Here is a 25,537-nt window from a genome sequence, read left to right as displayed (position 1 = left end):
ATGGAAGCGTTAGGATTTTCTTTTGGGATACGAGTAACTCCTTTCCGATGCACTATTCCTTCTTTACTGCATCCCTCGCCCCCTCACAATGTCGAATTAACACAGAAATTGCGTGGCTATGAAATACTATGGGTTCTATGACTTCTCCTTCTAAATCGAGTAACGTTTCTATTGGAACGAGAGGATTTTCTCTTGGTATACGAGTATCTACTTACCGATGCACTATTCCTCCTTTACTGCATCCCTCGCTCCCTCACTTTGACTAATTAACACAGAAATTGCGTCGCTATAAAATACTATGAGTTCTATGACTTCTCCTTCTAAATCGAGTAACGTTTCTACGGAAACGACAGGATTTTATTTTGGAATACGATTATGTCTTCTCCGATGCACTATTCCTTCATTACTGTATCCCTCGCTCCCTCACATTGACGAATTAACACAGATATTCCGTCGCTATCAAATACTATGGGTTCTATGACATCTCCCTCCAAATCGAGTAACGTTTCTATGGAAGCGACAGGATTTTCTTTTGGGATACGAGTATCGCCTTTCCGATGCACTATTCCTTCTTTTCTGCATCCCTCGCTCCCTCATATTGACGAATTAACACAGAAATTGCGTCGCTATGAATTACTATGGGTTCTATGGCTTCTCCTTCTAAATCGAGTAACGTTTCTATGGAAACGAGAGGGTTTTCTTTTGGTATACGAGTATCTCCTTTCCGATGCACTATTCCTTATTTATGCATCCCTAGTTCCCTCACATTGAAGAATAAGTACAGAGATTGCGTCGCTATGAAATACTAAGGGTTCTATGACTCCTCCTTCTAAATCTAGTAACGTTTCAATGGAATCGACAATATTTTCTTTTGGGAAACGAGTATGTCCTCTCCGATGCACTATTCCTTCATTACTGCATCCCTCGCTCCCTCACATTGACGAATTAACATAGATATTGCGTCGCTATCAAATTCTATGAGTTCCATGACATCTCATTCTAAATCGAGTAACGTTTCTATGGAAGTGACAGGATTTTTTTTTTGGGATATGAGTATCTCCTTTCCGATGCACTATTCTTTATTTTCTGCATCAATCGCTCCCTCACATTGACGAATTAACACAGAAATTGCGTCGCTATGAATTACTATGGTTTCTATGACTTCTCCTTCTAAATCGAGTAACGTTTCTGTGGAAACGAGAGGATTTTCTTTTGGTATACGAGTATCTCTATTCCGAAGCACAATTTTTTCCTTACTGCATTTCTCTCTTCCTCACATTGACGATTTAACACAGAAATTTTGTCTCTATGAATTACTATGGGTTCTATGACGTCGCCTTCTAAATCGAGTAACTTTCTATGGAAACGAGAGGATTTTGTTTTGGTATACGAGTATCTCTTTTCCGATGCACTAGTCCTTCTTTACTACATTCCTGGTTCCCTCACACTGAAGAATAAGTACAGAGATTGCGTCACTATGAAATACAATGGGTTCTATCACTTCTCCTTCTAAATCGAGTAACGTATCTACGGAAACGACAGGATTTTATTTTGGAATACGATTATGTCCTCTCCGATGCACTAGTCCTTCATTACTGTATCCCTCGCTCCCTCACATTGACGAATTAACACAGATATTCCGTCGCTATCAAATACCATGGGTGCTATGACATCTCCCTCCAAATCGAGTAACGTTTCTATGGAAGCGACAGGATTTTCTTTTGGGATACGAGTATCTCCTTTCCGATGCACTATTCCTTCTTTTCTGCATCCCTCGCTCCCACACATTGACGAATTAACACAGAAATTGCGTCGCTATGAATTACTATGGGTTCTATGACTTCTCCTTCTAAATCGAGTAACATTTCTATGGAAACGAGAGGGTTTTCTTTTGGTATACGAGTATCTCCTTTCCCATGCACTATTCCTTATTTATGCATCCCTAGTTCCCTCACATTGAAGAATAAGTACAGAGATTGCGTCGCTATGTAATACTAAGGGTTTTTTGACTCCTCCTTCTAAATCTAGTAACGTTTCTATGGAATCGACAATATTTTCTTTTGGGAAACGAGTATGTCCTCTCCGATGCACTATTCCTTCATTACTGCATCCCTCGCTCCCTCACATTGACGAATTAACATAGATATTGCGTCGCTATCAAATTCTATGGGTTCCATGACATCTCATTCTAAATCGAGTAACGTTTCTATGGAAGCGACAGGATTTTCTTTTGGGATATGAGTATCTCCTGTCCGATGCACTATTCTTTATTTTCTGCATCATTCCCTCCCTCACATTGAAGAATTAACACAGAAATTGCTTCGCTATGAATTACTATGGTTTCTATGACTTCTCCTTCTAAATCGAGTAACGTTTCTGTGGAAACGAGAGGATTTTCTTTTGGTATACGAGTATCTCCATTCCGAAGCACAATTTTTTCCTTACTGCAATTCTCTCTTCCTCACATTGACGATTTAACACAGAAATTTTGACGCTATGAATTACTATGGGTTCTATGACGTCTCCTTCTAAATCGAGTAACGTTTCTATGGAAACGAGAGGATTTTGTTTTGGTATACGAGTATCTCTTTTCCGATGCACTAGTCCTTCTTTACTACATTCCTGGTTCCCTCACACTGAAAAATAAGTACAGAGATTGCGTCGCTATGAAATACAATGGGTTCTATGACTTCTCCTTCTAAATCGAGTAACGTTTCTAGGGAAATGACAGGATTTTCTTTTGGTATACGAGTATCTCCTTTCCGAAGCACTATTCCTTCTTTACTGCATCCCTCGCTCCCTCACATTGACGTATTAACACAGATATTTAGTCGCTATGATATCATATGTGTTCTATGACTGCTCCTTCTAAATCGTGTAACTGTTCTATGGAAACGACAGGATTTTCTTTTGGGATACGAGTATCTCCTTTCCGATGCACTATTCGTACTTCACTGCATCCCTCGCTCCCTCACAATGACGAATTAACAATGAAATTGTGTCGTTATGAAATACTAAGTGTTCTATGACTTCTCCTTCTAAATCTAGTAAAGTTTCTATGGAATCGAAAGGATTTTCTTTTGGGATACGAGTATCTCCTTTCCGGTGTACTATTCCTTCTTTACTGCATCCCTTGCTCCCTCACATTGACAAATTAACACAGAAATTGCTTCGCTATGAAATACTAATGGTTCTATGACATCGGCATCCAAATCGAGTTACGTTTCTATGGAAGCGACAGGATTTTCTCTTTGGGATACGAGTATCTCCTTTCCGGTGTACTATTCCGTCTGTACTGCATCCCTCGCTCCCTCACATTGAAGATTAACACAGAAATTGCTTCGCTATGAATTACTATGGGTTCTATGACTTCTCCTTCTAAATCGAGTAACGTTTCTATGGAAACGAGAGGGTTTTCTTTTGGTATACGAGTATCTCCTTTCCGATGCACTATTCCTTATTTATGCATCCCTAGTTCCCTCACATTGAAGAATAAGTACAGAGATTGCGTCGCTATGAAATACTAAGGGTTCTATGACACCTCCTTCTAAATCTAGTAACGTTTCTATGGAATCGACAAGATTTTCTTTTGGGAAACGAGTATGTCCTCTCAGATGCACTATTCCTTCATTACTGCATCCCTCGCTCCCTCAAATTGACGTATTAACATAGATATTGCGTCGCTATCAAATTCTATGGGTTCCATGACATCTCATTCTAAATCGAGTAACGTTTCTATGGAAGCGACAGGATTTTCTTTTGGTATATGAGTATCTCCATTCCGAAGCACAATTTTTTCCTTACTGCATTTCGCTCTTCCTCACATTGACGATTTAACACAGAAATTTTGTCGCTATGAATTACTATGGGTTCTATGACGTCTCCTTCTAAATCGAGTAACGTTTCCATGGAAACGAGAGGATTTAGTTTTGGTATACGAGTATCTCTTTTCCGATGCACTATTCCTTCTTTACTACATTCCTGGTTCTCTCACACTGAAGAATAAGTACAGAGATTGCGTCGCTATGAAATACAATGGGTTCTATGACTTCTCCTTCTAAATCGAGTAACGTTTCTAGGGAAACGACAGGATTTTCTTTTGGTATACGAGTATCTCCTTTCCGAAGCACTATTCCTTCTTTACTGCATCTCTCGCTCCCGCAAATTGACGAATTAACACTGAAATTGCGTCGCTATGAATTACTATGTGTTCTGTGTCTTCTCCTTCTAAATCGAGTAACGTTTCTATGGAAACGAGAGGATTTTCTTGTGGTATACGAGTATCTCCTTTCCGATGCACTATTCCTTGTTTACTGCATCCCTCGCTCCCTCACATTGACGAATTAACACACAAATTGCGTCGCTATCAAATCCTATGGGTTCTATTACATCTGCTTCTAACTCGAGTAACGTTTCTATGGAGGCGACAGGATTTTCTTTTGGGATACGAGTATCTCCTTTCCGATGCACTATTCCTTCTTTTCTGCATCCCTCGGTCCCTCACATTGACGAATTAACACCGTAATTGCGTCGCTATGAAGTACTATGGGTTCTATGACTTCTCCTTCTAAATCGAGTAACGTTTCTATCTAAACGAGAGGATTTTCTTTTGGGATACGAGTATCTCCTTTCCGAAGCACAATTTTTTCCTTACTGCATTTCTCTCTTCCTCACATTGACGATTTAACACAGAAATTTTGTCGCTATGAATTACTATGTGTTCTAGGACGTCTCCTTCTAAATCGAGTAACGTTTCTATGGAAACGAGAGGATTTTGTTTTGGTATACGAGTATCTCTTTTCCGATGCACTATTCCTTCTTTACTGCATTCCTGGTTCCCTCACACTGAAGAATAAGTACAGAGATTGCGTCGCTATGAAATACAATGGGTTCTATGACTTCTCCTTCTAAATCGAGTAACGTTTTTAGGGAAACGACAGGATTCTCTTTTGGTATACGAGTATCTCCTTTCCGAAGCACTATTCCTTCTTTACTGCATCTCTCGCTCCCCCAAATTGACGAATTAACACAGAAATTGCGTCGCTATGAATTACTATGTGTTCTATGTCTTCTCCTTCTAAATCGAGTAACGTTTCTATGGAAACGAGAGGATTTTCTTGTGGTGTACGAGTATCTCCTTTCCGATGCACTATTCCTTCTTTACTGCATCCCTCGCACCCTCACATTGACGAATTAACACACAAATTGTGTCGCTATGAAAAACTATGTGTTCTATGACTTCTCCTTCGAAACCAAGTAACATTTCTATGGAAACGACAGGATTTTCTTTTGGTATAAGAGTATCTCCTTTCCGATGCACTATTCCTTCTTTACTGTATTCCTCGCTCCCTCATGTTGACAAATTAACATTGAAATTGCGTCGCTATGAAATACTATTGGTTCTATGACTTCTCCTTCTAAATCGAGTAACTTTTCCATTGAAATGACAGGATTTTCTTTTGGGATACGAGTATCTCCATTCCGATGCACTATTCCTTCTATACTGCATCCCTTGCTCTTTCACAATGACAAATTAACACAGAAATTGCGTCGCTATGAAATGCTATGGGTTCTATTGCTTCTCGTTCTAAATCAAATAACGTTTCTATGGAAACGACAGGTATTTCCTTTGGTATGCGTGTATCTCCTTTCTGATGCACTATTCCTTCTTTACTGTATCCCTCGCTCCCTCACATTGTCGAATTAACACAGACATTGCGTGGCTACGAAATACTATGGGTTCTATGACTTTTCCTACTAAATCGAGTAACGTTTCTATGGAAACGAGAGGATTTTGTTATGGTATACGAGTATCTCCTTTCCGAAGCACTATTCCTTCTTTACTGCATCTCTCGCTCCCCCAAATTGAGGAATTAACACAGAAATTGCGTCGATATGAATTACTATGTGTTCTATGTCTTCTCCTTCTAAATCGAGTAACGTTTCTAGGGAAACGACAGGATTTTCTCTTGGGATAAGAGTATCTCCTTTCCGATGCACTATTCCTTCTTTACTGCATTCCTCGCTCCCTCATGTTGACAAATTAACATTGAAATTGCGTCGCTATGAAATACTATTGGTTCTATGACTTCTCCTTCTAAATCGAGTAACTTTTCCATTGAAACGACAGATTTTCTTTTGGGATACGACTATCTCCTTTCCGATGCACTGTTTCTTCTTTACTGCATCCCTCGTTCCCTCACATTGAAGAATAAGTACAGAGATTGCGTCGCTATGAAATACTATGGGATCTATGACTTTTCCTTCTAAATCGAGTAACGTTTCTATGGAAACGTCAGGATTTTCTTTTGGGTTACGACTACCTCCTTTCCGATGCACTATTCCTTCTTTACTGCATCACTCGCTCCGTCACATTTACATATTAACACAGAAATTGCGTCGCTATGAAATACTATTGGGTCTATGATATCTCCTTCTAAATCTTGTAACGTTTCTATGGAAGCGACAGGATTTTCTTTTGGGATTCGAGTATCTAATTTCCTATGCACTATTCCTTCTTTACTGCATCTCTCGCTCCCTCACATTGACGAATTAACACAGAAATTGCGTCGCTATGAAATACTATGGGTTCTATGACATCTCCTTCTAAATCGAGTAACGTTTCTATGGCAGCGACAGGATTTTCTTTGGGGATTCGAGTATCTCCTTTCCTATGCACTGTTCCTTGTTTACTTCATCTCTCGCTCCCTCAAATTGACGAATTAACACAGTAATTGCGTCGCTATGAAATACTATGTGTTCTATGACTTCTCCTTCTAAATCGAGTAACGTTTCTAGGGAAACGACAGGATTTTCTTTTGGAATTCGAGTATCTCCTTTCCTATGCACTATTGCTTCTTTACTGAATCCCTCACTACCTCACATTGACGAATTAATACAGATAATGCTTCGCTATAAATTACTATGGGTTCTATGACTTTTCCTTCTAAATCGAGTAACGTTTCTATGGAAACGAGCGGATTTTCTTTTGGTATACGAGTATCTCCTTTCCGATGCAGTATTCCTTCCTTACTGCATTTCTCGCTTCCTCACATTGACGATTTAACACAGAAATTGTGTCGCTATAAATTTCTATGGGTTCTATGACGTCTCCTTCTAAATCGAGTAACGTTTCTATGGAAACGAGAGGATTTTCTTTTGGTATACGAGTTTTTCCTTTCCGATGCACTATTCCTTCTTTACTGCATCCCTAGATCCCTCACATTGAAGAATAAGTACAGAGATTGCGCCGCTATGAAATACTAAGTGTTCTATGACTTCTCCTTCTAAATCTAGTAACGTTTCTATGGATACGACAAGATTTTCTTTGGGAAACGAGTATCTCCGATCCGATGCACTATTACTTCTTTACTGCATCCCTCGCTCCCACGTATTGACGAATTGACACAGAAATGCCGTTGCTATGAAATACTGTTGGTTCTATGACTTCTCCTTCTAAATCGAAAAACATTTCTATGGAAACGACAGGATTTTATTTTGGGATAAAAGTATCTCCTTTCCGATTCACTATTCCTTGTTTACTGCATCCCTCGCTCCCTCATATTGACAAATTAACATAGGAATTGCGTCGCTATGAAATACTATTGGTCCTATGACTTCTCCTTCTAAATCGAGTAACGATTCCATTGAAACGACACGATTTTCTTGTGGGATACAAGTATGTCCTTTCCGATGCAATATTCGTTCTTTTCTGCATCCCTCGCTCCCTCACATTGACGAATTAATACAGACATTGCGTGGCTATGAAATACTATGGGTTCTATGACTTCTCATTCTAAATCAAGTAACGTTTCTATTGAAACGGCAGGATATTATTTTGGGCCACGAGTATCTCCTTTCCGATGCACCATTCCTTCTTTACTGCATCTCTCGTTCCCTGATCTTGACAAATTAACTCAGAAATTGCGTCGCTATGAAATACTATGAGTTTCATGACTTCTTCTGCTACATCGAGTAACGTTTCTATTGAAACGACAGGATTTTCTTTTGGAATATGAGTATGTCCCCTCCGATGCACTATTCCTTCATTACTGCATCCCTTGCTCCCTCACATTGATGAATTAACACAGATATTGCATCGCTATCAAATCCTATGGGTTCTATGACATCTGCCTCTAAATCGAGTAACGTTTCTATGGGAGAGACAGGATTTTCTTTTGGGATACGAGTATCTCCTTTCCGATGCACTATTCCTTCATTTCTGCATCCCTCGCTCCGTCACTTTGACGAATTAACATAGAAATTGCGTCGCTATGAAATACTATTGGTTCTATGACTTCTCCTTTTAAATCGAGTAACGTTTCTATTTAAACTTCACGATTATCTTTCTGGATACGAGTATCTCCTTTCCGATGCACTATTCCCTCTTTACTGCATCTCTCGCTTCCTCACAAACACGATTTAACACAGATATTGTGTCGTTATGAATTACTATGAGTTCAATGACGTCTCCTTCTAAATCGAGTAACGTTTCTATGGAAACGAGAGGATTTTCTTTTGGTATACGAGTATCTCCTTTTCGATGCACTATTCCTTCTTTACTGCATCCCTAGTTCCCTCACATTGAAGAATAAGTACAGAGATTACGTCACTATGAAATACTAATGGTTCTATGAATTCTCCTTCTAAATCTAGTAACGTTTCTATGGAAACGACAAGATTTTCTTTTGGGAAACGAGTATCTTCTTTCCGATTCACTATTGCTTCTTTACTGCATCCCTCGCTCCCTCGTATTGACGAATTAACACAGAAATGGCGTTGCTATGAAATAATGTGGGTTCTATGACTTCTCCTTCTAAATCGAGTTACGTTTCTATGGAAACGTCAGGATTATCTTTTGGGTTACGAGTACTTCCTTTCCGGTGCACAATTCCATCTTTACTGCATCACTCGCTGCCTCTCATTTACAAATTAACACAGAAATTGCGTCGCTATGAAATACTATGTGTTCTATGACATCTGCCTCTAAATCGAGTAACGTTTCTATGGAAGCGACAGGATTTTCTTTTGGGATTCGAGTATCTCCTTTCCTATGCACTATTCCTTCTTTACTGCATCTCTCGCTCCCTCACATTGACGTATTAACACAGAAATTGCGTCGCTATGAAATACTATGGGTTCTATGACTTCTCCTTCTAAATCGAGTAACGTTTCTAGGGAAACGACAGGATTTTCTTTTGGTATACGAGTATCTCCTTTCCGATGCACTATTTCTTCTTTACTGCATCTCTCGCTCCCTCACAATGACGAATTAACTCAGAAATTGCGTCGTTAGAATTACTATGAGTTCTATGACTTCTCCTTCTAAATCGAGTAACGTTTCTATGGAAACGAGAATATTTTCTTTTGGTATACGAGTATCATCTTTCCGATGCACTATTCTTTCTTTACTGCATACCTCGCTCCCTCACTTTGACTAATTAACACAGAAATTGCGTCGCTATGAAATACTATGGGTTCTATGACTTCTCCTTCTAAATCGAGTAACGTTTCTATGGAAGCGACAGGATTTTCTTCTGGGATACGAGTATCTCATTTCCGATGCACTATTCCTTCTTTACTGCATCCCTCGCTCCCTCATATTGACAAATTAACAAATGAAATTGCGTCGCTATGAATTACTATTGGTTCTATGACTTCTCCTTCTAAATCGAGTAACGTTTCCATTGAAACGACAGGATTTTCTTTTGGTATACGAATATCTCCATTCCGATGCACTATTTCTTCTTTACTGCATCCCTTGCTCCTTCACATTTACTAATTAACACAGAAATTGCGTCGCTTTGAAATACTATGGGTTCTATGGCTACTCCTTCTAAATCGAGTAACGTTTCTATGGAAACGAGAGGATTTTCTTTTGGGATACGAATATCTCCTTTCCGATTCACTATTCCATCTTTACTGCATCTCTCGCTCCCTCACACTGACGAATTAACACAGATATTGCGTCGCAATCAAATACTATGGGTTCTATGACATATCCCTGCAATTCGAGTAACGTTTCTATGGAAGAGACAAGATTTTTATTTGGGATACGACTATCTCCTTCCGATGCACTATTCCTTCCTTACTGCATCCCTCGCTTCCTCACATTGACGATTTAACACAGATTTTGTGTCGCTATGAATTACTATGGGTTCTATGACTTCTCCTTCTAAAGCGAGTAACGTTTCTATGGAAGCGACAGGATTTTCTTCTGGGATACGAGTATCTCCTTTCCAATGCACTATTCCTTCTTTACTGCATCTCTCGCTCCCTCACATTGACGAATTAAGATAGAAATTGCGTCGCTATGAATTACTATGTGTTCTATGACTTCTCCTTCTAAATCGAGTAACGTTTCTAGGGAAACGACATGATTTTCTTTTGGTATACGAGTATCTCCGTTCCGATGCACTATTCTTTCTTTACTGCACCTCTCGCTCCCTCACATTGACGAATTATCACAGAAGTTGCGTCGCTATCAAATACCATGTGTTCTATGACTTCTCCTTCTAAATCGATAAACATTTCTATGGAAACGACAGGATTTTCTTTTGGGATGAGAGTATCCTTTTTCCGATGCACTATTCCTTCTATACTGCATCTCTCGCTCCCTCACATTGACGAATTAACACAGAAATTGCGTCGCTATGAAATACTATGTGTTCTATGACTTCTCTTTCTAAATCGAGTAACGTTTCTATGGAAACGGCAGGATTTTCTTTTGGTATACGAGTATCTGCTTTCCGATGCACTATTCCTTCTTTACTGCATCCCTCGCTCCCTGACATTGTCGAATTAACACACAAATTGCGTCGCTATGAAATGCTATGTGTTCTATGACTTCTCCTTCTAAATGGAGTAACATTTCTATGGAAACGACAGGATTTTCTTTTGGGATAAGAGTATCTCCATTCCGATGCACTATTCCTTCTTTGCTGTATCCCACGCTCCCTCACATTGACGAATTAACACAGAAATAGCGTCGCTTTGAAATACTATGGGTTCTATGACTTCTCCTTCTAAATCGAGTAACGTTTCTAGGGAAACGACAGGATTTTCTTATGGGATTCGAACATCTCCTTTCCTATGCACTATTCCTTCTTTACTGCAACCCTCGCTCCCTCACATTGACGTATTAACACAGAAATTACGTCGCTATGAATTACTATGGGTTCTATGACTTTTCCTTCTAAATCGAGAAACGTTTCTATGGAAACGAGAGGATTTCCTTTTGGTATACGATTATCTCCTTTCAGATGCATTATTCCTTCCTTACTGCATTTCTTGCTTCCTCACATTGACGATTTAACACAGAAATTGTGTCGCTATGCATTACTATGGGTTCTATGACGTCTCCTTTTAAATCGAGTAACGTTTCTATGGAAATGAGAGGATTTTCTATTGGTATACGAGTATCTCATTTCCGATGCACTATTCCTTCTTTACTGCATCCCTAGTTCCCACACATTGGAGAATAAGTACAAAGATTTGGTCGCTATGAAATACTAAGGGTTAATGACTCCTCCTTCTAAATCTAGTAAAGTTTCTATGGAAGCGACAGGATTTTCTTTTGGGATTCGAGTATCTCCTTTCCGATGCACTATTCTTTCTTTACTGCATCTCTCGCTCCCTCACATTGACGATTTAACTCAGAAATTGCGTCGCTATGAATTACTATGGGTTCTATGACTTCTTTTTCTAAATCGTGTAACGTTTCTATGGAAACGAAAGGATATCTTTTGGTATACGAGTATCTACTTTCCGATGCACTATTCCTTCATTACTGCATCCCTCGCTCCCTCACTTTGACTAATTAACACAGAAATTGCGTCGCTATGAAATACTATGGGTTCTATGACTTCTCCTTATAAATCGTGTAACGTTTCTATGGAAGCGACAGGATTTTCTTCTGGGATACGAGTATCTCCTTTCCGATGCACAATTCCTTCTTTACTGCATCCCTCGCTTCCACACATTGACGATTTAACACAGAATTTGTGTCGCTATGAATTACTATGGGTTCTATGACTATTCCTTCTAAACCGAGTAATGTTACTATGGAAACGAGAGGATTTTCTTATGGTATACAAGTATCTCCTTTCCGATGCACTATTCCTTCTTTACTGCATCCCTAGTTCCCTCACATTGAAGAATAAGTACAGAGATTGCGTCGCTATGAAATACTAAGGGTTCTATGACTTCTCCTTCTAAATCTAGTAACGTTTCTATGGAAACGACAAGATTTTCTTTTGGGATACAAGTATTTCCTTTCCGATGCACTATTACTTCTTTACTGCATCTCTCGCTCCCTCGTATTGACGAGTTAACACAGAAATGGCGTTGCTATGAAATACTATGGGTTCTATGGCTTCTCCTTCTTAATCGAGTAACGTTTCTATGGAAACGTAAGGATTTTCTCTTGGGTTACGAGTACCTCCTTTCCTTTGCACTTTTCCTTCGTTACTGCATCACTCGCTCCCTCACATTTACAAATTAACACAGAAATTGCGTCGCAATGAAATACTATTGGTTCTATGACATCTCCTTCTAAATCAAGTAACGTTTCTATGGAAGCGACAGGATTTTCTTTTGGGATACGAGTATCTCCTTTCCGATGCACTATTCCTTCTTTACTGGTTCTCTCGCTCCCTCACATCGACGAATTTACACAGAAATTGCGTCGCTATGAATTACTACGTGTTCTATGACGTCAACTTCTAAATCGATAAACATTTCTATGGAAACGACAGGATTTTCTTTTGGGATAAGAGTATCTCCTTTCCGATGCACTATTCCTTCTTTACTGCATCTCTCGCTCCCTCACATTGACGAATTAACACAGAAATTGCGTCGCTATGAAATACTATGTGTTCTACGACTTCTCCTTCTAAATCGAGTAACGTCTCTAGGGAAGCAACTGGATTTTCTTTTGGTATACGAGTATCTGCTTTCCGATGCACTATTCCTACTTTACTGCATCCCTCGCTCCCTCACATAGACGAATTAACACACAAATTGCGGCGCTATGAAGTACTATGTGTTCTATGTGTTCTCCTTCTAAATGGAGTAACATTTCTATGGAAACGACTGTATTTTCTTTTGGGATAAGAGTACCTCCTTTCCGATGCACTAATCCTTCTTTACTGTATCCCTCGGTCCCTCACATTGACGAATTAACACAGAAATTGCGACGCTATGAATTACTATGGGTTCTATGACTTCTCCTTTTAAATCGAGTAACGTTTCTAGGTAAACGACAGGATTTTCTTTTGGTATACGAGTATCTCCTTTCCGATGCACTATTCCTTCCTTACTGCATTTCTTGCTACTTCACATTGACGATTTAACACAGAAATTGTGTAGCTATGAATATCTATGGGTTCTATGACGTCTCCTTCTAAATCGAGTAACGTTTCTATGGAAACGACAGGATTTTCTTTTGGTATACGAGTAACTCCTTTCCGATGCACTATTCCTTCCTTACTGCATTTCTTGCTTCCTCACATTGACGATTTAACACAGAAATTGTGTAGCTATGAATTGCTATGGGTTCTATGACGTCTCCTTCTAAATCGAGTAACGTTTCTATGGAAACGAGAGGATTTTCTATTGGTATACGAGTATCTCCTTTCCGATGCACAATTCCTTCTTTACTGCATCACTCGGTCCCTCACATTGACGAATTAACACACAAATTGCGTCGCTATGAAAAACTATGTGTTCTATGACTTCTCCTTCTAAATCGAGTAACATTTCTATGGAAACGACGGGATTTTCTTTTGGGATAAGAGTGTCTCCTTTCCAAAGCACTATTCCTTCTTTACTGCATCCCTCGCTCCCTCATATGGACAAATTAACATAGAAAATGCGTCGCTATGAAATACTATTGGTTCTATGACTTCTCCTATTAAATCGTGTAACGTTTCTATGAAAACGGCAGGATATTATTTTGAGATACGAGTATCTCCTTTCCGATGCAACATTCCTTCTTTACTGCATCTCTCGTTTCCTTACATTGAAAAATTAATACAGATGTTGCGTCGCTTTGAAATACTATGTGTTCAATGACTTCTCCTTGTAAATCGAGTAACGTTTCTAGGGAAACGACAGGTGTTCATTTGGAATTCGAGTATGTCCTCTCCGATGCACTATTCCTTCATTACTGCATCCCTCGCTCCCTCACATTGATGAATTAACACAGATATGGCGTAGCTATGAAATACTGTGGGTTCTATGACTTCTCCTTCTAGATCGAGTAACATTTCAATGGAAACGTCAGGATTTTCTTTTGGGATACGAGTATCTCCTTTCCGATGCAGTATTCCTTCTTTTCTGCATCCCTCGCTCCCTCACATTGACGAATTAACAGAGAATTTGCGTCGCTATGAATTACTATGGGTTCTATGACTTCTCCTTCTAAATCGAGTATCGTTTCTATGAAAAGTCAGGATTTTCTTTTGGGTTACGAGTACTTCCTTTCCGATGCACTATTCCTTCTTTACTGCATCCCTAGTTCCCTCACATTGAAGAATAAGTACAGAGATTGCGTCGCTATGAAATACTAAGGATTCTATGACTTCTCCTTCTAAATCTAGTAACGTTTCTATGGAAACGAAAAGATTTCCTTTTAAGAAACGAGTATCTTCTATCCGATGCACTATTACTTCTTTACTGCATCCCTCGCTCCCTCGTATTGACGAATTAACACAGATATGGCGTTGCTATGAAATTATGTGGGTTCTATGGCATCTCCTTCTAAATCGAGTAACGTCTCTATGGAAACGTCAGGATTTTCTTTTGGGTTACGATTACTTCCTTTCCGATGAACTATTCCTTCTTTATGGCATCACTCGCTGCCTCACATTTACAAATTAACACAGAAATTGCGTCGCTATGAAATACTATTGGTTCTATGACATCTCCTTCTAACTCGTGTAACGTTTCTATAGAAGCGACAGAATTTTCTTTTGGGATTCTAGTAACTATTTTCCTATGCACTATTCCTTCTTTACTGCATCTCTCGCTCCTACTGCATCTCTCGCTCCCTCACATTGACGAATTAACACAGAAATTGCGTCGCTATGAGATACTATGGGTTCTTTGACTTCTCCTTCTAAATCGAGTAACGTTTCTAGGGAAAGGAGAGGATTTTCTTTTGGTATACGAGTATCTCCTTTCCGATGCACTATTTCTTCTTTACTGCATCTCTCGCTCCCTCACATTGACGAATTAACACAGAAATTGCGTCGCTATGAATTACTATGGGTTCTATGGCTTCTCCTTCTAAATCGAGTAACGTTTCTATGGAAACGAGAGGATTTTCTTTTGGTATACGGGTATCTACTTTCCGATGCACTATTCCTTCTTTACTGCATCCCTCGCTCCCTCACTTTGACTAATTAACACAGAAATTGCGTCGCTATGAAATACTATGGGTACTATGACTTCTCCTTCTAAATCGAGTAACGTTTCTATGGAAGCGACAGAATTTTCTTTTGGGATACGAGTATCTTCTTTCCGATGCAGTATTCCTTCTTTACTGCATCCCTCGCTCCCTCTCATTGACGAATTAACAAAGAATTTGTGTCGCTATGAATTACTATGGGTTCTATGACTTCTCCTTCTAAACCGAGTAACGTTACTATGGAAACGAGAGGATTTTCTTCTGGGATACGAGTATCTCCTTTCCGATGCACTATTCCTTCTTTACTGCATCCCTCGCTTCCTCACATTGACGATTTAACAAAGAATTTGTGTCGCTATGAATTACTATGGGTTCTATGACTTCTCCTTCTAAACCGAGTAACGTTACTATGGAAACGAGAGGATTTTCTTATGGTATACGAGTATCTCCTTTCCGATGCACTATTCCTTCTTTACTGCATCCCTAGTTCCCTCACATTGAAGAATAAGTACAGAGATTGCGTCGCTATGAAATACTAAGGGTTCTATGACTTCTCCTTCTAAATCTAGTAACGTTTCTATGGAAACGACAAGATTTTCTTTTGGGATACGAGTATTTCCTTTCCGATGCACTAATACTTCTTTGCCGCATCTCTCGCTCCCTCGTATTGACGAATTAACACAGAAATGGCGTTGCTATGAAATACTATGGGTTCTATGGCTTCTCCTTCTAAATCGAGTAACGTTTCTATCGAAACGTAAGGATTTTCTCTTGGGTTATGAGTACCTCCTTTCCTTTGCACTTTTCCTTCTTTACTGCATCACTCGCTCCCTCACATTTACAAATTAACACAGAAATTGCGTCGCAATGAAATACTATTTGTTCTATGACATCTCCTTCTAAATCGAGTAACGTTTCTATGGAAGCGACAGGATTTTCTTTTGGGATACGAGTATCTCCTTTCCGATGCACTATTCCTTCTTTACTGCTTCTCTCGCTCCCTCACATCGACGAATTTACACAGAAATTGCGTCGCTATGAATTACTATGTGTTCTATGACGTCTCCTTCTAAATCGATAAACATTTCTATGGAAACGACAGGATTTTCTTTTGGAATAAGAGTTTCTCCTTTCCGATGCACTATTCCTTCTTTACTGCATCTCTCGCTCCCTCACATTGACGAATTAACACAGAAATTGCGTCGCTATGAAATACTACGTGTTCTACGATTTCTCCTTCTAAATCGAGTAACGTCTCTAGGGAAGCAACAGGATTTTCTTTTGGTATACGAGTATCTGCTTTCCGATGCACTATTCCTACTTTACTGCATCCCTCGCTCCCTCACATTGACGAATTAACACACAAATTGCGTCGCTATGAAGTACTATGTGTTCTATGTGTTCTCCTTCTAAATGGAGTAACATTTCAATGGAAACGACTGGATTTTCTTTTGGGATAAGAGTATCTCCTTTCCGATGCACTAATCCCTCTTTACTGTATCCCTCGGTCCCTCACATTGACGAATTAACACAGAAATTGCGACGCTATGAATTACTATGGGTTCTATGACTTCTCCTTCTAAATCGAGTAACGTTTCTAGGGAAACGACAGGATTTTCTTTTGGTAGACGAGTATCTCCTTTCCGATGCACTATTCCTTCCTTACTGCATTTCTTGCTTCCTCACATTGACGATTTAACAAAGAAATTGTGTAGCTATGAATTGCTATGGGTTCTATGACGTCTCCTTCTAAATCGAGTAACGTTTCTATGGAAACGAGAGGATTTTCTATTGGTATACGAGTATCTCCTTTCCGAAGCACAATTCCTACTTTACTGCATCCCTCGCTCCCTCACATTGACGAATTAACACACAAATTGCGTCGCTATGAAAAACTATGTGTTCTATGACTTCTCCTTCTAAATCGAGTAACATTTCTATGGAAACGAAAGGATTTTCTTTTAAGAAACGAGTATCTTCTATCCGATGCACTATTACTTCTTTACTGCATCCCTCGCTCCCTCGTATTGACGATTTAACACAGATATGGCGTTGCTATGAAATTATGTGGGTTCTATGGCTTCTCCTTCTAAATCGAGTAACGTCTCTATGGAAACGTCAGGATTTTCTTTTGGGTTACGATTACTTCCTTTCCGATGAACTATTCCTTCTTTACTGCATCACTCGCTGCCTCACATTTACAAATTAACACAGAAATTGCGTCGCTATGAAATAGTATTGGTTCTATAACATCTCCTTCTAACTCTTGTAATGTTTCTATGGAAGCGACAGAATTTTCTTTTGGGATTCTAGTAACTCCTTTCCTATGCACTATTCCTTCTTTACTGCATCTCTCGCTCCTACTGCATCTCTCGCTCCCTCACATTGACGAATTAACACAGAAATTGCGTAGCTATGAGATACTATGGGTTCTATGACTTCTCCTTCTAAATCGAGTAACGTTTCTAGGGAAAGGACAGGATTTTCTTTTGGTATACGAGTATCTCCTTTCCGATGCACTGTTTCTTCTTTACTGCATCTCTCGCTCCCTCACATTGACGAATTAACACAGAAATTGCGTCGCTATGAATTACTATGGGTTCTCTGACTTCTCCTTCTAAATCGAGTAACGTTTCTATGGAAGCGAGAGGATTTTCTTTTGGAATAGGAGTATCTACTTTCCGATGCACTATTCCTTCTTTACTGCATCCCTCGCTCCCTCACTTTGACTAATTAACACAGAAATTGCGTCGCTATGAAATACTATGGGTTCTATGACTTTTCCTTCTAAATCGAGTAACGCTTCTATGGAAGCGACAGGATTTTCTTTTGGTATACGAGTATCTCCTTTCCGATGCACTATTCCTTCTTTACTGCATCCCTCGCTCCCTGTCATTGACGAATTAACACATAAATTGCGTCGCTATGAAATACTATGGGTTCTATGGCTTCTCCTTCTAAATCGAGTAACGTTTCTATGGAAACGTAAGGATTTTCTCTTGGGTTACGAGTACCTCCTTTCCTTTGCACTTTTCCTTCTTTACTGCATCACTCGCTCCCTCACATTTACAAATTAACACAGAAATTGCGTCGCAATGAAATACTATTGGTTCTATGACATCTCCTTCTAAATCGAATAACGTTTCCATGGAAACGAGAGGATTTTCTTTTGGTATACGAGTATCTCCTTTCCGATGCACTATTTCTACCTTACTGCATTCCTCGCTTCCTCACATAGACGATTTAACACAGAAATTGTGTCGCTATGATTTACTATGGGTTCTATGACGTCTCCTTCTAAATCGAGTAACGTTACTATGGAAACGAGAGGATTTTCTTTTGGTATCCGAGTATCTCCTTTCCGATGCACTATTCCTTCTTTACTGCATCCCTAGTTCCCACACATTGAAGAATAAGTACAGAGATGGCGTCGCTATGAAATACTAATGGTTCTATGACTTCTCCTTCTAAATCTAGTAACGTTTCTATGGAAACGACAAGATTTTCATTTGGGAAACGAGTATCTTCATTCCGATGCACTATTACTTCTTTACTGCATCCCTCGCTCCCTCGTATTGACGAATTAACACAGATATGGCGTTGCTATGAAATACTGTGGGTTCTATGACTTCTCCTTCTAAATCGAGTACTGTTTCTATGGAAACGTCAGGATTTTCTTTAGGGTTACGAGTAACTCCTTTCCTATGCACTATTCCTTCTTTACTGCATCTCTTGCTCCTACTGCATCTATCGCTCCCTCACATTGACGAATTATCACAGATATTGCGTCGCTATGAAATACTATGGGTTCTATGACTTCTCCTTCTAAATCGAGGAACGTTTCTAGGGAAACGACAGGATTTTCTTTTGGAGTACGAGTATCTCCTTTCCGATGCACTATTTCTTCTTTGCTGCATCTCTCGCTCCCTCACATTGACGAATTAACACAGAAATTGCGTCGCTATGAATTACTATGGGTTCTGTGGCTTCTCCTTCTAAATCGAGTAACGTTTCTATGGAAACGAGAGGATTTTCTTTTGGTTTACGAGTATCTACTTTCCGATGCACTATTCCTTCTTTACTGCATCCCTCGCTCCTTCACTTTGACTAATTAACACCTAAATTGCGTCGCTATGAAGAACTATGTGTTCTATGACTTCTCCTTCTAAATCGAGTAACATTTCTATGGAAACGACAGGATTTTCTTTTGGGATAAGAGTATCTCCTTTCCGATTCACCATTCCATCTTTACTGCATCCCTCGCTCCCTCATATTGACAAATTAACATAGAAATTGCGTCGCTGTTAAATACTATTGGTTCTGTGACTTCTATTTCTAAATCGAGTAACGTTTCCATTGAAACGACAGGATTTTCTTTTGGGATACGAGTATCTCCTTTCCGATGCACTATTGCTTCTTTTCTGCATTCCTCGTTCCCTCACATTGAAGAATAAGAACAGAGATTGCGTCGCTATGAATTACTAAGGGTTCTATGACTTCTCCTTCTAAATCGAGTAACGTTTCTAGGGAAACGACAGGATTTTCTTTTGGTATAGGAGTATATCCTTTCCGATGCACTATTCTTTCTTTACTGCATCCCTCGCTCCCTCACATTGACGAATTATGACAGAACTTGTGTCGCTATCAAATACCATGTGTTCCATGACTTCTCCTTCTAAATCGAGTAACATTTCTATGGAAACGACAGGATTTTCTTTTGGGATAAGAGTACCTCCTTTCTGATGCACTATTCCTTCTTTACTGCATCTCTCGCTCACTCACATTGACGAATTAACAGAGAAATTGCGTCGCTCTGTAATACTATGTGTTCAATGACTTCTCCTTCTAAATCGAGTAACGTTTCTAGGGCAACGACAGGATTTCCTTTGGTATACGAGTATCTGCTTTCCGATGCACTATTCCTTCTTTACTGCATCCCTCGCTCCCTCACATTCACGAATTAACACACAAATTGCGTCGCTATGAAAAACTATGTGTTCTATGACTTCTCCTTCTAAATGGAGTAACATTTCTAAAAGAAACGACAGGATTTCCTTTTGGGATAAGAGTATTTCCTTTCTGATGCACTATTCCTTCTTTACTGTATACCTCGCTCCCTCATATTGACAAATTAACACAGAAATTGCGTCGCTATGAATTACTATTGGTTCTATGACTCCTCCTTCTAAATCGAGTAACGTTTCCATTGAAACGTCAGGATTTTCTTTTGGGATACGAGTATCTCCATTGCGATGCACTATTCCTTCTTTACTGCATCCCTCGTTCCGTCACATTGACGAATTAACACACAAATTGCGTCGCTATGAAATACTATGTGTTCTATGATTTCTCCTTCTAAATGGAGTAACGTTTCTATGGAATCGACAGGATTTTCTTTTGGGACAAGAGTATCTCCTTTCCGATGCACTATTCCTTCTTTACTGTATCCCTCGCTCCCTCATATTGACAAATTAACACAGAAATTGCGTCGCTATATAATACTATTCGTTCTATGACTTCTCCTTCTAAATCGAGTAACGTCTCCATTGAAACGACAGGATTTTCTTTTGGGATACGAGTTTCTCCATTCTGATGAACTATTCCTTCTGTACTGCATCCCTCGATCCCTCACATTGACGAATAAGCATAGGAATTGCGTCGCTGTGAAATACAAAGGGTTTTATGACTTCTCCTTCTAAATCGAGTAACGTTTCAATGGAAACGACAGGATTTTCTTTTCGGATACGAGTATCACCTTTCCGATGCACTATTCCTTCTTTACTGCATCCCTCGCTCCCTCACATTGACGAATTAACACTGAATTGGCGTCGCTATGAAATCCTATGTGTTCTATGACTTCTCCTCCTAAATCGAGTAACGCTTCTATGGAAACGGCAGGATTTTCTATCGGGATACGGTTATCTTCTTTCCGATGCAATATTCGTTCTTTACTGCATCCCTCGCTCCCTCACATTGGCGAATTAACACAGAAATTGCGTCGCTATGAAATACTGTGGGTTCTATGACTTCTCCTTCTAAATCGAGTAAAGTTTCTATGGAACCGACAGGATTTTCTTTTGGGATACGAGTTTCGCCTTTCCGATGCACTATTCCTTCTTTACTGCATCCCTCGCTCCCTCACATTGACGAATTAACACAGAGTTGGCGTCGCTATGAAATCCTATGTGTTCTATGACTTCTCCTCCTAAATCGAGTAACGCTTCTATGGAAACGGCAGGATTTTCAATCGGGATACGGTTATCTTCTTTCCGATGCAATATTCGTTCTTTACTGCATCCCTCGCTCCCTCACATTGGCGAATTAACACAGAAATTGCGTGGCTATGAAATACTATGGGTTCTATGACTTCTCCATCTAAATCGAGTAACGTTTCTAGGGAATCGACAGGATTTTCTTTTGGTTTTACGGGTATCTCCTTTCCGAAGCACTATTCCTTCTTTACTGCATCTCTCGCTCCCTCACATTGACGAATTAACACAGAAATTGCGTCGCTATGAATTACTATGGGTTCTATGACTTCTCCTTCTAAATCGAGTAACGTTACTATGGAAACGAGAGGATTTTCTTTTGGTATACGAGTATCTCCAATCCGATGCACAATTCCTTCTTTACTGCATCCCTCGCTCCCTCACTTGAACTAATTAACACAGAAATTACTTCTCTATGAAATACTACGGGTTCTATGACTTCTCCTTCTAAATCGAGTAACTTTTCTATGGAAGCGACAGTATTTTCTTTTGGAATACGAGTATCTCCTTTCCGATGCACTATTCCTCGTTTACTGCATCCCTCCCTCCCTCACATTGACGAATAAACACACAAATTGCGTCGCTATGAAAAACTATGTGTTCTATGACTTCTTTTTCTAAATTGAGTAACATTTCTATGGAAACGACAAGATTTTCTTTTGGGATAAGAGTATCTCCCTTCCGATGCACTATTCCTTCTTTACTGCATCCCTCGCTCCTTCATATTGACAACTTAACATAGAAATTGCGTCGCTATGAAATACTATTTGTTCTATGACTTCTCCTTCTAAATCGAGTAACGTTTCCATTGAAACGACAGGATTTTCTTTTGGGATACAACTATTTCCATTCCGATGCACTAATCCTTCTTTACTGCCTACCTTGCTCCTTCACATTGACGAATTAACACAGAAATTGCGTCGCTATGAAATGCTATGGGTTCTATGGCTTCCCCTTCTAAATCAAATAACGTTTCTATGGAAACGGCAGGTATTTCTTTTGGGATGCGTGTATCTCCTTTCCGATGCACTATTCCTTCTTTACTGCATCCCTCGCTCCCTCACATTGCCGAATTAAACGACAGGATATTATTTTGGGATACGAGTATCTCCTTTCCGATGCACCATTCCTTCTTTACTGCATCTCTCGTTCCCTCACATTGACAAATTAACACAGAAATGGCGTTGCTATGAAATACTATGGGTTCTGTGACTTCTCCTTCTAAATCGAGGAACGTTTCTATTTAAATGTCAGGTTTTTCTTTAGGGTTACGAGTACCCCCTTTCCGACGCACTATTCCTTCTTTACTGCATCCCTCGCTCCCTCACATTTACAAATTAACACAGAAATTGCGTCGCTATGAAATACTATTGGTTCTATGACATCTCCTTCTAAACCGAGAAACGTTTCTAGGGAATCGACAGGATTTTCCTTTGGGATACGAGTATCTCCTTTCCGATGCACTATTCCTTCTTTACTGCATCTCTCACTCCCTCACATTGACGAATTAACACAGAAATTGCGTTGCTATGAAATGCTGTGGGTTCTATGACTTCTCATTCTAAATTGAATAACGTTTCTATGGAAACGACAGGATTTTCTTTTGGGATACGAGTATCTCCTTTCCGATGGACTATTCCTTCTTTACTGCATCCCTCGTTCCCTCACATTGACGTATTAACACACAAATTGCGTCGCTATGAAATATTATGTGTTCTATGATTTCTCCTTCTAAATGGAGTAACATTTCTATGGAATCGGCAGGATTTTCTTTTGGGATATGAGGATCTCCTTTCCGATGCACTATTCCTTCTTTACTGTATCCCTCGCTCCCTCATATTGACAAATTAACACAGAAATTGCGTCGCTATGAAATACTATTGGTTCTATGACTTCTCCTTCTAAACCGAGTAACGTTTCTAGGGAATCGACAGGATTTTCCTTTGGGATACGAGTATCTCCTTTCCGATGCACTATTCCTTCTTTACTGCATCTCTCACTCCCTCACATTGACGAATTAACACAGAAATTGCGTCGCTATGAAATGCTATGGGTTCTATGACTTCTCATTCTAAATTGAGTAACGTTTCTATGGAAACGACAGGATTTTCTTTTGGGATACGAGTATCTCCTTTCCGATGCACTATTCGTTCTTTACTGCATCCCTCGCTCCCTCGCATTGACGAATTAACACACAAATTGCGTCGCTATGAAATATTATGTGTTCTATGATTTCTCCTTCTAAATGGAGTAACATTTCTATGGAATCGGCAGTATTTTCTTTTGGGATACGAGTATCTCCATTCTGATGCACTATTCCTTCTGTCCTGCATCCCTCGTTCCCTCACATTGACGTATTAACACACAAATTGCGTCGCTATGAAATATTATGTGTTCTATGATTTCTCCTTCTAAATGGAGTAACATTTCTATGGAACCGACAGGATTTTCTTTTGGGATACGAGTTTCGCCTTTCCGATGCACTATTCCTTCTTTACTGCATCCCTCGCTCCCTCACATTGACGAATTAACACAGAGTTGGCGTCGCTATGAAATCCTATGTGTTCTATGACTTCTCCTCCTAAATCGAGTAACGCTTCTATGGAAACGGCAGGATTTTCTATCGGGATACGGTTATCTTCTTTCCGATGCAATATTCGTTCTTTACTGCATCCCTCGCTCCCTCACATTGGCGAATTAACACAGAAATTGCGTGGCTATGAAATACTATGGGTTCTATGACTTCTCCATCTAAATCGAGTAACGTTTCTAGGGAATCGACAGCATTTTCTTTTGGTTTTACGGGTATCTCCTTTCCGAAGCACTATTCCTTCTTTACTGCATCTCTCGCTCCCTCACATTGACGAATTAACACAGAAATTGCGTCGCTATGAATTACTATGGGTTCTATGACTTCTCCTTCTAAATCGAGTAACGTTACTATGGAAACGAGAGGATTTTCTTTTGGTATACGAATATCTCCAATCCGATGCACAATTCCTTCTTTACTGCATCCCTCGCTCCCTCACTTGAACTAATTAACACAGAAATTACTTCTCTATGAAATACTACGGGTTCTATGACTTCTCCTTCTAAATCGAGTAACTTTTCTATGGAAGCGACAGTATTTTCTTTTGGAATACGAGTATCTCCTTTCCGATGCACTATTCCTCGTTTACTGCATCCCTCCCTCCCTCACATTGACGAATAAACACACAAATTGCGTCGCTATGAAAAACTATGTGTTCTATGACTTCTTTTTCTAAATTGAGTAACATTTCTATGGAAACGACAAGATTTTCTTTTGGGATAAGAGTATCTCCCATCCGATGCACTATTCCTGCTTTACTGCATCCCTCGCTCCTTCATATTGACAACTTAACATAGAAATTGCGTCGCTATGAAATACTATTTGTTCTATGACTTCTCCTTCTAAATCGAGTAACGTTTCCATTGAAACGACAGGATTTTCTTTTGGGATACAACTATCTCCATTCCGATGCACTAATCCTTCTTTACTGCCTACCTTGCTCCTTCACATTGACGAATTAACACAGAAATTGCGTCGCTATGAAATGCTATGGGTTCTATGGCTTCCCCTTCTAAATCAAATAACGTTTCTATGGAAACGGCAGGTATTTCTTTTGGGATGCGTGTATCTCCTTTCCGATGCACTATTCCTTCTTTACTGCATCCCTCGCTCCCTCACATTGCCGAATTAAACGACAGGATATTATTTTGGGATACGAGTATCTCCTTTCCGATGCACCATTCCTTCTTTACTGCATCTCTCGTTCCCTCACATTGACAAATTAACACAGAAATGGCGTTGCTATGAAATACTATGGGTTCTGTGACT

This window comes from Schistocerca serialis, chromosome 1, assembly GCF_023864345.2.
Source record: "Schistocerca serialis cubense isolate TAMUIC-IGC-003099 chromosome 1, iqSchSeri2.2, whole genome shotgun sequence".
NCBI classification, from domain to species: domain Eukaryota; kingdom Metazoa; phylum Arthropoda; class Insecta; order Orthoptera; family Acrididae; genus Schistocerca; species Schistocerca serialis.
The sequence above is the reverse complement of the archived record's forward strand: the minus strand, read 5'-3'. Positions refer to the sequence as shown.